The following is a 15,121-nucleotide window of genomic DNA, read 5'->3' as shown; positions in this document are numbered from 1 at the left end:
GTAAAATGATCAAAGGGTGTTATTGAGAAAACAATTTTGATATCAGAAAATTTTCCATTTGCCTGTTGTTTGTTTGATTTGCAAAAACATGTTTGCATGATATTTAAATGTCAACCAATTCATACCAGCTTTTTCTATGAAAAACACCTCATATATTTTTTAATAATTTATTATTTGACATTGAAAATTATTTATTAAATCCCACTTTAAGTGACGTGCAAATTTTTGCTTATTTAAAACACACAGCCTTATCGACACCGCTTTCTTCATTGCTGAATGTAGACATACATTTGTCAAATAGGCTCGGAGTGTACTGTAGACTAGTACCACCAAAATAACTAAGAAAGCTGAGTTCAAGTTGTTAGTTAGATGGTCATCAGGTCGGTCTCGAACACTCGTTTTATATAAACTACCGTTGCTTCCATTTGGCAACTCTTAAATTTGGAAAACCCTGGTAAGCGGAAACATAAGGTTGCAAGGTTTGTTATGAAAAACAACAGATTTTCTTTTCTAACTGTTGCTAAGGCAGCATTATCACGTACAGATGTTTACGAAATAAACAACCACTTTTGTTATGATTAGTGATAAGTGTGCAAAAGAGAAAGGTTTTTGAGAAATAGGTACAGTTGAGATATTTTAAACTGTTGTGCCGAAGGCCTTCTCTGCCAATTTAGAATCACTACTTTATATGGTACTTCAGGTTCATATCCTAAATATAGGTAACATAAATGTGGTAGTCATCCAATTGCACGCATCTGTATCTCATATGTATCGAAATACGGAAACATTTTTCATACGAGAAAAAATAGTAGTCTACTTAAGGACCACCTCAGACCAAGTACAAGGTCCCAAGTCCGAAGGGGTTGGGAGATACTGATTCATCGATCCATGAAGTACCTCTAGAAAAAAGAGAGCACCAGGTTTCCGTGAATTTAAATATACTGATTTATATCGTGAAGGCAGTATTCATCCATAATTTTTTAAATTGAAGATGGTGCTATCACTTCTGTTAATGGTGATTGCGACTTTTGGTTTAATATTAATATTCTAAATTTTTAATGCTTCCGGTAAAATGGATGAAAAGATTACTTAATTTGGACAAAAGTTTCGTGACCAAATCATATAAAGAATAGGTTTCTCATAGGCTCATTTTGCATTCCGTTAAATTACTTTTTATAACGATACTGAACTGTATGGAAAAGAAAGACATAATGTATAAGACCCGGAGCGATCCTTTGGATGGATATAAATCAAATCAGAAGACTTTACTGTAAAGAAAATGAAAATCCCTCTGTAACAGAGTCAGAATATCATGTACCTCCAACACACTAAAGACAATGCTTGTTATTCCCAGCTGAACTAGAAATCTTGGGTAGAATACGGCAAGAAGGCCGTTTCAATTTTTTTGACGAACGAGACAGTTCTAGAAAATATTCTTACTTTTGCAAAGGTATGACTGTTCAAAATAAATATTATGGCTTTTTTTAGTAAACAACTGTACGTGATAATGCTGCCTTAGTAACAGTTAACAAAAAAATCCGTTGCTTTTTCATAACAAGCCTCAAACTTTTGTTTCCTATTACTGGGTCTTTCCAGATTTACCGTCTGGAATTAAAAAATTATTTGTACTTTCTGTAGGCATATCAAGTTTTTGGATTTTAAGCCTTCATATAATGGTAGATGTGGGACTTCGCTACTATAGAGGTTGCCTCATACAAGCTATGAGTGCAACCTTTCAAGCTCATATATAAGGAGTGTTTGAAAGAGACTTGATGACCATTCAAATATTGTCATGGCCTCAGTATTCGCAGTTCCTTTGTTAGTACTAGTCTTCAGTATACCCTAGCCCGTTCGACATACATTCAGTAATGAAGAAAGCGCTGCCTTGTGGGTCGATAAGGCAGTGCGTCTTAAGTGAGTAAAATTTCGCAGGGGGTTCACTAAAAACGTGTCTTATTATTTAGTTTTCAAAGACAATACCAAAAAAAACACGAGTTGCTTTTCATAGCAACAGCTGGTCTGAATCGGCTGACAAATACATTTGAAGTCCAAGATATGTCATGCAGACATGTGTTCGCTAATCAAACAAATAACAAGCAAGTGGAAAATTCTATGATATCAACATTTAGTTCGCAATCATTTTAATGTTTTGAGTTGTATATAAAAGCTCGACATAACGCCTGAGATATTCAGTTATCTACGAAGTTTTAAACCTGATACACAATGCGTTTCTTGACTATTGCTTTCGTCTTCGCCTTTGTGGCTGCGTGCTCGGCTCAAGCTAGACTCGGAATCCCAGAGGAGCAATTCATTCCACTGCCAGTAGAGACTGCAAGACTTGGTATCCCAGAGGAGCGATTCATTCCACTGCCAGTAGAGACTGCAAGACTTGGTATCCCAGAGGAGCGATTCATTCCACTGCCAGTAGAGACTGCAAGACTTGGTATCCCAGAGGAGCGATTCATTCCACTTGATCAACCAGAAGATGTTGCTAGACTAGGCATTCCAGAGGATAAATTCATTCCTCTAGAAGATGATAACGTTGAAGAAGAGCAAGAACCCATCAACGATATCGATATTCATCGTGGCGAAGACGACGATGAAGCGTCAAATCAACTTGATGATGAAGGTGTTGAGGTGGGAGAGCCAGTTACCGAACCACTTCCACGCTCTGGAAATAATGTCAGAATTCCACACCTGTGGAACAGATTTGAAAGAATTTAAACTGTTTAAGCAATTAAACTTTTAAAAATCAATGGTTCTACTTCATAAAATGGAACATAAATGTATTTTTGAAATTTATAATAAACAAGAGTTTTTTGACAATTACAATAGTTATGTTTTACCATCCTTGATCTAATATGAAAACGTCTAGAACATGTTTAGCACATACGAGTGACGGCAGAAAGCTTTTTCTTGTCAAAGCTTTAATCCGAAATTTGTTATAATCAACTGAGCCTGGTCCCATGGTGTTTGAAGACTTGTTATATGATTTTCAAACTTTATAGATACGATATTGTAATTTTATTCTATATCAACCGGAAGTTCTGAAGAATGTTAAAACAATATTAAATCACAAAAATTTAGGTTGCACTGAAAGGGTGATTGTCTAAATATAAATATACATATGTATGTATGTGAAAGTGCCTCTCACGAGTTTATCGAAATTTAATACGGCCTATGTAAAATTAGGATATAACATAGGTTCATCTAGACCATTTACATAATAGGGAGTTCTTAAAACAAGATTTATTTAATGAGATGGAGCCTTATTTTGTATAAAGGGATTCATTATTTTTCCAATAGTTGAATAACCTGTTTCGCGTCTTGTGTTATCAGGTTACGGTACAGGGAATATATGTTCCTGATACTGTAAGAGCCAATCATGCATACTTTCGACCGATTCGTTCCAGTAATTCCAGTTATGTCGAAGATATACCACGGTCTGAAAGGACAATTGTTGAACATGCCGTCAAAGTAAGGGAAATTGTCGAGTTCGCCATTATTGCCGAGCTGTATAGAACCATTTAAATAAGGCTGGATATAAAATAATGGTGCAACACAGTTAGCCAACTTCCACGGGGACTGATCCCGGCTTCATCCTCAGGAAGGAAGGTTTTGATGTGTATTTGATAGAATTAGAGTCATATACTATGAGTTACTAAGCTACGGCCAAACTCTTAATTCGTACCTGTACTATCAACTATTGGAACGCTTGAAGAAAGCAACCGCTCAGAAGCGATCCTTCGGCCAATAGGAGAAGAATTGGTGATAGTGACTCGTAAAAATCTTCGGGAGAATGTTTCAAAGTTCCTATGTTTTCGCCTTTTAGTCCATATAAGGCAAACATTTATTACTACCTGACTATGACGAATGATTTTACTGGAAAAAAATTAGCCTGGATGCCTATGAGAATGGCATTATGAAATTCAAATTGACAAAAGGATCGTACGAATCGGTGCATATTTGACTTAAATCGATTCAATATAATGATGCTAAATATTACCTTCCATTTAATGTCAAAATCGTGGATTTCTTTTTACTGTTCAAATATATTTGCCCTAACGACAATGCCATATGCGATGTATTTTCGTTACTGTCTCGACAACGACTAAACAATAGAGCGTAAGTGTACGTGGCTATACGTTTAGTGCCGATTCACAACGATATTAATTCTATTTTATGACAGAAACACGATTGAGAGTTTAATTTTGCATAGAGAGGCAAAATTCGTACGAAAAATGTCTCATATCATTATGAATATTAGGGTAATCCTAATCGATTATAATCAAAATACAACTGCCTTTGTGTATATACATATATAATATATTACATTTGAAACAAATATAAATAAGAGCCTATTGAAATTGATATTCTTTACGAGCAGTTCGAGCATACCATAGTATTAGATGGTTATAACGAGTCACCTCTTGTTCAAGAATAGATATCCTTCAGATAGTTGTTTAATTCTTATTTCTATACTCTGCCCAATGTCTGCATTTTCAGAAGAATGTCAAATGGTCAGAAAGGTGATCTTATAATCTACAGAACTCCAATTCGATTCGTTTATTTCAACCGAATATACTCTGTTTAAAGTGTTTTTGCGGTGCGTATGCTTCGTCGTCCTAACACCAACTCGGACCACTATCTTGTAGCAGCTAAGATACGCACCGCTTCTGCTGCAAAGCGCACACGTCAACAAACACAGGGAAGGATCGACATTGAGAAGCTGCAACCACTCTGTAGAGTATGAAGAGCTTGACAAGCTTGCCGACAGGGGTAAGGCTCGAAAATTCTACGAAAGATCCGGCGACTAACAGAAGGTTGCAAGACCGGAGCCCACTCCTGTAGGACCCTCAGAAGTGATCTAGAGTTTGTGGAGGGAACACTTCTCCAGCCTGCTGAATGGCAGTGAAAGTACTAAGATGGCGGTGGCATTCTCGTCTTGGCTCCCACGTCACTGTTGACAGTTATAACCTTGAAGTTGTAGATAATTTCGTAATCCAACGCAGAATCACTTTTGCCAACAGGCTATTATGAACTAAGTAGGCAATTCAAAAGTAAAGTTTTCTCTTGACGAACAAAACCAAACTCTACAAGTCCCTTATCATTCCCGTCCTACTTTATGGTGTAGAAGCGTGGACGATATCAACATCCGATGAGTTGGCACTAGGAGTTTTTGAGAGAAAGGTTTTGCGGAAGATCTACGGTCCCTTAATCATTGGGAGACCTCCATCCGTTGGAAGGATCAGGTGGAGAAGGACCTGGCTTCACTTGGTATTACCAATTGGCGCCAAACTGACAAAACGAGGAATAAATGGGGCGGTGTGGTGGACTTGGCTATAACCGCGTAAGCCTTGTCTACGCCAGTCAACAAGAAGAATGTATTCTGTCATGAAAATGTTCTTAAAAACCATTAACACATACGTGGTAGAACCCATGTACAGCGCAGCAAACATAAAAGTCATTCATTTTCATGTTTCATATACCAGGAAGTATGTATATACAAGTAGTTAGAATATTATATTTGTAGACGACAACTAAGAACAATTATTTGAAAAGCTGCACGAGTTGCAGTTGTTATATAAATAACAGTATAAATAAAGTGCTTTCCATTTATGCAGCTGCAAAATTAAATCTTACGTAATTGTTTGAAGACTTTATCAAATGCAACCAAAATAAACAAATGTCAGTCACCAAAATTTCCTTCTTCGACACTATAAAAGCTCGAGTCGTAGCTCAATTAAGACAGTGAAAATTAAAGTATCTTACTTAGACATCATGCGTTTCTTGGCCGTTTCATCGTTCTTTGCCGTTTTGGCACTCAGCTCAGCACTTTTATCCAATCTGGGATTACCGCTCGTGTCAAATCTAGATTTGTCAAACCTTCCAGTTGTGTCGAAACTGCCAGTTGTTGGAGATTTAACCAAGCCACTTCTGTCGAATTTGGGAGGACTAACTAAGGTAGCTGATGTGTCGAAACTGCCAGTTGTGGGAGATTTAACCAAGCCACTTCTGTCGAATTTGGGAGATCTAACTAAGGTAGCTGATGTGTCGAAACTGCCAGTTGTGGGAGGTTTAACCAAGCCACTTCTGTCGAATTTGGGAGATCTAACGAAGAATTTACTGCCAGGAGAAGGTTTGAAACTTTCACTCCTTTCCAAGGACGGACTTGCTAATTTGAAACTTGGTGGCGCTGCGGAAAAGCCACAAGCCCCAGTTGCTGCTGATGAAGTCAGCGCACCCGTCAATGGTGATGAGTCAGATGACGACAACGATGCTATTATTGTCAGAAGACGCGATTGGAGAATTCGTGGCCTTAGGCGTCCACGTTTGGATGATTTCCGACTTTTAAGAAACAATGTAAGGATCCCAAGGGTCCCTGAGAGATTCATTAGAATTTAAACTGTAAACAGTAATATACAGTAAATAAAATTATTCATGTAATTTGAAACTGGAAGTACTTGGGCTTTTAATTTTGTGAATTTAGTGTTGCATTAATATGGTTGATGATTGTCTGTATAGTTAGTAAATATCATAAGACGCGTTGAGGAGTGGTCATGGGATTATAGCAGATTCCATTTCTTTAACGAAAAGCAAACAGCCGCCTAATCGGATCTGGTAAGCTAAGTTAAGTACCGATAAAAGATTATTAAAGTCGACAAGGCTTGTATGAAATCAGAACTAATCGAATCCTTCCACAACATTGCTGTAGATAAGATTCTGTGATATATCGATGGGTCCTATGTTTGTGAATAACAGATATAACATTTATGATCAGATTTCTGAAAACAATAGTATAAGACAGTTTTAGTTGGAACAGTACTGAATATTAAATTATATAACAAAGCACCTAACAGTGCTTTCCATTTACACAGCTGTTAGCAATTTATGTGCCAAAATTTAAAACCACGTAATTGTTTGAAGAACTCAGTTAAGAGGTATTAAGTAAATAATCAAATATAAACACAAGTAAGAAAGGGCTAGATTCGGGTACAGACTAAGTGAGTTTCCCTTTGTATTAGAACGAATTATAACTTTTAAGTGAACTTAATTAACTGAAATCAATGTCGGAGATGGATGGATGGTTATCACGATTTTTTTGATGCGTTGAGTCTCGTTAGGAGATGGAATCCTCTAATTACCTCTTCCTATCTCATTTGGTTCAATATATGAGGCATAAAATCAATTGAACGAACGGAGATCATCACATTCGAGATATGAGTTAGGTATGCTAGGGACCGATTGCGACTATTTATGGATTGATGCTGCCTCAAAATGGTGTTCTATGGAAAGTTGGTTTACTGGTAGCATCGACTCTTTAACTCCATATTCAATTCATTTAATTTTAGGTAGTACAAACAACCATCCGTTAGATGAGAAAACTATTATAGCCTGTGAAAGATGTTTTGAGGGTATAATTATTATTTCATAACAATTTTAGAAATAAACGCACTAGTTAAATATATAAACCAAGAGAGGAAATGTTCTTAACTTCCAACTACTGTTTCGTAATAAAATTATTTTATATATATATAGGACAAATACATATACGGTAAATAATAAACGGTTATTTCTGCAGCATAAAAGACACGCGTTACGCTTCAAATCATCAGTTACACAAAAAGTACTAAAATAATTCAACATGCGTTTCCTCACTATCGTCTTCTTCTTTGCCTTTGTGGCAGTGAGCTCAGCGCTCTTGCCCAACCTTGGATTGCCAGTGGCACAAAAGCTACCAATTCGTTTACCAGGTGATCTTGTGAGACAGGTGCCAATTGTGGGAGACATAGCCGATGATTTACAAGTTGTAGCTGGCGAAGATGATGCTGCTGAAGAGGCCGTAGCACAAAAGCTACCAATTCGTTTACCAGGTAATCTTGTGAGACAGGTGCCAATTGTGGGAGACATAGCCGATGATTTACAAGTTGTAGCTGGCGAAGATGATGCTGCAGAAGAGGCCAACAACGCCGATGAGCCTGCTCCAGAAGAAGAAGAGCAACAGGATGCCCCCAAAGAATCTGATGACAATAATGTTGGTGGTGATGATAATGCTGATGATGGGGCCCAAAAGAAACCATCGAGACGTCATCGTTTAGTAAGATTACCCCGTTTCGTTGGTATTCCACGTTTGGGTAATAAGAGACTCTTGGGACCCTTGGGTAGGCATGTCAGAATTTAAACAGTCAATGCTCTTGAACTTGAAATAAATCGAATACATACAAACTTACTAAAAAAAGTATTTTTTTGACACGTCTCTCAGGAGCTAAACTAAATAATAGTCAAAATAAGGAAAGCGATAGCTATCGTACAATATCTCAGAGAAGTCCAATGTTTTGCAACATAGTCCTGGTAACTGTCTCATAAATACTGATGATACAGGAGATACTTCCTTTTATCTATTAACTTTTTTGTATCATCCAGGCCTCCGGACGTTGAAGAAGATGAAAAGAGCTGACCCTTTCAAAAATAATAGGTTTTTGTAGTTTAAAATATGGCATACAGCAGAAAGAATTGATGAAATAAAATTTTGAATGTTGGAAAGCTAATAAATATTCTGAGACTGACTCAGGAGAACAAATACAGCCGTAAGACGACTTCAGAGTAATGTTTGATGCTGGTTGAGCGCAATCTGAAGCAGTATCGGTGTTGTTTCGTGAGCGTTGTCAAAATATGGACTCATTGGTTGACATCGTAGACCAAGGCATATGCGAAAAAGTAGACGCATTGCACCGGACAACCCTTGTCCGATACCAGTAACGCAAAACCGGCTGTCGTTGGAATTGAACTCGTACTCGTATTTGGTGGTTTTTTTCTAACAGTGGTCTAGTAGAGTCTATAGTCTGTATTTTTTCATTTTCAGTCTACACCATTGATAAAATATTTACTCAGATATAATAGTAGATTCGCTTAAGAAAAGTATATAAAAAATATTATTATTTGAAAAGCTGAAACAAAGACTAAAATTAAAAAAAAAATATATACAATTATTCTATTGTAGTGTTGCAATTGTTATGTCAATAACAAAACAAATACGGTACTTTCCATTTATGTAGCTGCAAAATTAAATCCGACGTAATTATAATATATAAAGACTTTGTCAAATGCAAGCAAAATTTCATAATACGACAGTATAAAAGCACGGTTCCGTAGCTCGTATAAATCAGTGAGCAAAGAAGTATCTTACTTATAAATCATGCGTTTCCTGACCATTTCTTCGTTCTTTGCCGTGGTGGCACTCAGCTCAGCCCAATCACCACTTGTTGGCCAATTGACTGATGTGTCGAAACTTCCAGTTGTGTCGAAACTGCCAATTGTGGGAGATTTAACGAAGCCACTTCTGTCGAATTTGGGAGTTCTAACGAAGGTAGCTGATGTGTCCAAACTGCCTGTTTTGTCAAAGCTTCGACTACCAGGAGATGGTTTGAAACTATCTCTACTTTCCAAAGAGGGACTTGCGAATTTGAAACTCGGTGGAACTGAGGAACAACAAGTTGTTGTTGCTGATGACGTCAACGAACCAGTCAAGGGTGATGTGCCAAATGATGGTGACGACAGCGATTTTATTGTTGTCCGAAGGAGAGATTGGAGAGCTCGTGATGGCCTTAGGCGACCACGTTTTGTTGGTATTCCACGTACAAGAAATAATGTGAGGATCCCAAGGCTATATGAAAGGAATATTAGATATCTAGCAACGGCAGTATAAACTTATTCACTGATAACTTTATTTCACTCGCTTCATACAAACATCATAGATCCAAAAACAGTTGCAAAACCTTAATTTAAAAAGCAACAAAATAAATAACAGCACATAACAGTACAAATAAATTTTTAATTACACAGCTGTTCATTATTTTGAATTTTTATCTTCTAAATTTTTAAATTGTTTGGTTAATGGTCTAATAGAAAATCTAATAAATAAGTGCAAAACTTACTTTAATATCATCAGTTACCGTGAAAGCGCTTCATCTCCTTTTTCCCTGCTTTTCTGGTTGTCAGCTCAACCCGAACTCTGAATTCCCACTTTCCGACTGAACTTGTGGGAAAACTGTATGTTGTGGGACCAGTTACTGATGAGAAGCAAGCTTAAGATGATAGCCGTATCAGGATTCAGACTTATCTTTTATCTCTACATAATGGTAGTTTTCATGGTCCTCTTCTAATTCTGTGTTTTGTAGTTTTGTTTGATTAAGATTTTCAATCGCCAAGGCCAATAACTTCCTATCGACTACTTCAGTGGTTTTTTAGATAAACTTTAGTAGCCTCTCACAATCTAGTGGTCTTCTATATCATGAAGTCGAAGAAGAGTCGATCCCCAATAAAAATTTTGGACGGTCTGGAAACCGAAAAACATTTCTAGGCGTGAAGTTTCTAACATATACATTATATATATATATTTACAATTTATAATATTTTAGTAACTTTTTATTGCAATTATGATTTTTAGCTCACAAAAGTTTAATTATACTTAAGAATACTTCTAACTATTTAAATAAATACGTACAAATGTTGGCTCTTATGTTTGTATGTATTTATATGGACCACAGATATTTGTTTGCTTTGAGATATAATTTTTATTTCTGGTATTCGTTGTTGTTGTCATTTGAAAGCGCTCAACATATGAAGCGAGAAAAATAACATTTCGAAAATTCCATTTCTAAAAATATGTTGGAAATTAACCTAAGTGATACACCTACATCCCACATTGAGTGCGTTAACAAGCAAGACAACCATGGCAGCGATTCGCGGCAAAGATGTTTTCGGTTGTCGGATCCACCGATTTTACGAATTTCACTGTTGCGGTAATGTTATATATATATATATATATATTTAAATACTTCTATATATTTATATATTTGGATAAAAGAAGGTTGCCAGACTGATGCGAGTGGGATTGTTCTGCAAAACTTTAGCGAAAGCTTTTAAGTGAAATTTAATTTACTTAGATATTACTAACAAATCATAGAAATTTGAGTTCTTGGAAAATTTTCACTAAAGGTAAAACAATTTGATTTCACTTCACAATCACTTTTGTAATATTTTGATTAGTTTTTGCTTAATTTAAATTACTGAAGATTCCGAAATATTTTTTCTCAATTATGTGTTGAACATCTTCGAAGGAAACGTTTATAAAAGGACAGTCTCATGAATTGTTTTGTATTTCTTATCGTTCCTTTAAATCATAAAGAGATAATTGGATGATATCTAAACTATTTCGGAAATATTATTTTCTAAAATACCGCACGGAGATTGTGAAGTACATCTCTATATACTAAAGCTCTTGTTATTCGACTAATCGACTAACCGAATTGACCGGATAGGGCATTATTGGAATAATAATATTCGGGTTACAGTATCCGGATAGTCGTAAGTTGTCGACTATTCGATTAACCGTTCATTTCCGACTATTCGGTTAACAGTTCGTGGTCTACTATCCGTTTTCATAATTATTCCATTTCCTTATTTAAAAAAAAAATATCACTTTATACTCTCTTATATTGAATTTGTTCACAAGAGAGTAGAGCAGAATCATAGCGAGCAGTAAAGTTACGAATCGAATACGACTACTAATGCAAGGCCTCATATCAAATTTGATTTTGAATAAAGACGGTTTGAGGGCATTGTTTCCGATCCACACATTTATGAAATCAGTCTTACTTTTGTTCAGTAGTTTGAGTGTTATAGGTAACTTCGTGGTAACGAAGTGTAAAACAATTTTGAATATATTGAAATAATACCAAATCGGTTATTTGTATATATCTCGCAAACCAAAGAAGCTATATAAACCAAACTTTCTGCAGTCGGTTCTCTTCTCGGATAATAACCTCGCCCACCTCCCTTACAAAGGTTAGGTTGAAAATTACTAAAAGTGGGTTATCTCACTAAGGAAAAACGTCAGAAATACTAAATTTTACAGAAGAAATTGCAGAAGGAGGCTGCACTCAGATTTTTTACATAATGAAAAATGGGCGTGGCATCGGCCACTTATGGGTCAAAAACTATATCTCAGGAACTACTCGACAGATTTCAATGAAATTCGGTATATAATATTTTCTTGACACCCTGATAACACAGATAAAAATTGGGCGAAATCGGTTCACAACCACGACTACTTTCCTTATAACTCAATTTTGAATTCCACCTGATTCCTTCACTTTATAATGTATACATAAGGAACCAATGAAGATAGCGAAATAAAACTTTACACAAATAGTACATATCATCTCTGGCTTCACTTGTGAACAAATTGTCAAAAACGGACTATAAATTTTCAAGGCTCCAGAATGTTCGATAATGTTGAGCTCAGCGCCTAAGGGTAAATTTTAACCGAAAATATGGGTAAATCTCTCAGATAATTTAATGTAATTCAGAGGAAAATGTTTTCTTCTAAAAGTGTGTCTCTGTTCCAAAAATATATTAAAACCTAATTATAGGTTTTTCAAAAATATTTATTCCGCATATATGTATTGGTTAGTATGTGAGATATCTTAGCATCAGCTCAGATATCTATATATACGATTTTCGTTATTCAATAAATTGCTAGAGTATAAAATCGGTTGCAACTGTACTTATCCTTTCGTTACTTGTTTTTCAGTAGTATTGCCAAACATTGACATTTAGTCAAAGTGTGTTATAAAAAAAATTTCCTCAAAAAAGTTTTGAAATTTGTTGTTTAAGAGTTTTGGAAGTAATTATCAGGTTTGAAGATTTAGTCATAATCATTACTTTTAATTATTTTTATGTTTCGAAAAAATTCTACAATCAATTAAATTTCAAAAATTATTTAAATTTAAATATTTTGAAATTTCAACTTTTTTACAACCAGCTGGCAACACTAATTTCTAAATATTTGCTAGATATAAATGTTTATTTACATAAGCAATATGAATGTGCGTGTTTCTATTTATTTTTTTCTTTCATATATCTTTTTGCACCTTAATAAAAGTCGATGCTAAGAACGTTGGAAACCGAATTGGAAAATAAATATTTTGCCGCCACTGAGTATTTGCATATTCATATGCAAGTGTGACTGTTGGCAAAGATACACATACATATATATATGTATATATCTATATACTACAAATTTATTCTGCAAATAAAATGAAACTAATTTTCAATATAAAATTTGGTTAGGTAATCACTGTAGAAACTATGTTAAGGGTTTATTGTTGTGTTTTTAAGTTAAAAAAATATTTTAAAAAAAAATATTAAATATTAAAAATATATTTAAAATAAATGATGCTTGCAATTTTTTCGATTTGTTTACTATATATCATGTTAGTATAATGTTTATATATCTGCAAGTACATACATACATATGTTAACTTCCTTGTACAACAATTCGTCATATCTTTCATACAAAGTGACATGGCACATCGGAATTCACTTGTGGCCTCTAGCCGAATCCCACATATTTTATTTTCTTATACCATATTATATTATAAAATGTTTTCAAAAATTAAGTCATACTGACTTGGTAGACAAAAATATTTTCAAAATTTATTCTATATAAAACAGCGCACACATACAGTCTCCCTTACCATTTTACATATACCTATGTATGTATGACTTCGTATGTATATTCCCTTATGTACATATATATGAGTATAATATAAATCTCTACAATATAGGGAATATATGCATGTCTTTGTTATAAATGAGTTGCCTTTGTGTGGTTTGCCCACTTTTTTTCGATTATTAATCATCACAATATATTTGGCTTATGACGGTCGCGCGTTCATTTCGGCAAACGAGTCGATTTTTGCACCCACCGTCGATCTTGTTCATGTTATTGCAAATAATTAATTAATAAATTTGAAATTTGAAATTTGCGCGCAAAATAGCTTGCCAAGCAAATGGAGTGTGTAAATAATTTGTCAGTATTTGATAATTGTCAATTGCCATTATAAGGCTTCCATTAAGAATGGGCACACACATTTTTGATTTAATTTAATTAAAATCCTTAGCTGATGTGATGTAAAGAAGGTCGATGGAAGGTGCTCGGTGGACAAAAATATACTTAAGACCCTGTTAGGTCATTTTGATGCACTGTCTGTGGATACTCCCAAATCTAGAGACTAACTATTTTGGTCAGCTGCTATTCGAACTAAGACCTAAAACATGTAGTCTAAATTATTTCAGCACGGAAAACGCTCTGGGTTCCGACTTATTCTGTATTTGGTGTATTATCTCCAGAGTCTTATCTCGGAGACCAGCTCCAGAATTTGACTCTCGGTTCGTCTAGAGATAGCTTTTTTAGACAATTCCGATTTCTCATTCCATGATAAGTTATTGAGTTCTGTAAAAGAAATAGATATCCCTTGACTTTATAAAGATCTGCACTACGACGATTATATTTCTTCTATATTGTTAATGATGTCGTAAGACTCGGACTTCTCTTTTGGGAGGAAATTCCATTAGGAAGCTTCTATCGTAGATTAGATAAGGATAATAAAGACAGAAGGATGTTTCCATTTGGATCTATCATTTTTATTAACGAGTTCTTTGTTATGTATAAATATCTATGTTTATATATCTAATTTAAAATCATTAGCGAAAAATACGTTAAAATTTTAGCAAAGTCACAAACCCAAAATCGATATATCTTATACACAGATGGCGCAGTTGCTTACAGTAGCGGGAAAGAATGTAGTACATCGTATTTTGCTGTTGCGTAGATCTGCATATGCTTTATAATACTGATATTCGGTTGTAGAAAATCTAGATATATGTATAAATGAACAAGTAAGGAAAGGCTAAGTTCGGGTGCAACCGAACGTTTAATTTTATTCAGATAACACACAATTTGACGCATATATTCGGCATATAGTCCACTAGAATCAAGTATAGTAGATGAGGGCTGAGGACATTCCTGGACCGATTTCTATATCTATATGCTCACTTAAATTGGTTAAGATATTTTACATATTAACCGATTTATAAGGTATTAAGCTCGTCGTATTTTTGAAAAACCTATAATTAAGGGAATTATTACCCGATTTTAATCATTTTTGGTACAGAGACACAATAATAGAAAAAAAAGATTCCCTCTGAATTACGTTAAAATATCTGAGAGATTTACCGATATTTTCGTTGAAAATTACCCTTAGGCAATAGGTTC

This window comes from Zeugodacus cucurbitae, chromosome 4 (genome assembly GCF_028554725.1).
Source record: "Zeugodacus cucurbitae isolate PBARC_wt_2022May chromosome 4, idZeuCucr1.2, whole genome shotgun sequence".
Classification (NCBI taxonomy): Eukaryota; Metazoa; Arthropoda; class Insecta; order Diptera; family Tephritidae; genus Zeugodacus; species Zeugodacus cucurbitae.
The sequence above is the reverse complement of the archived record's forward strand: the minus strand, read 5'-3'. Positions refer to the sequence as shown.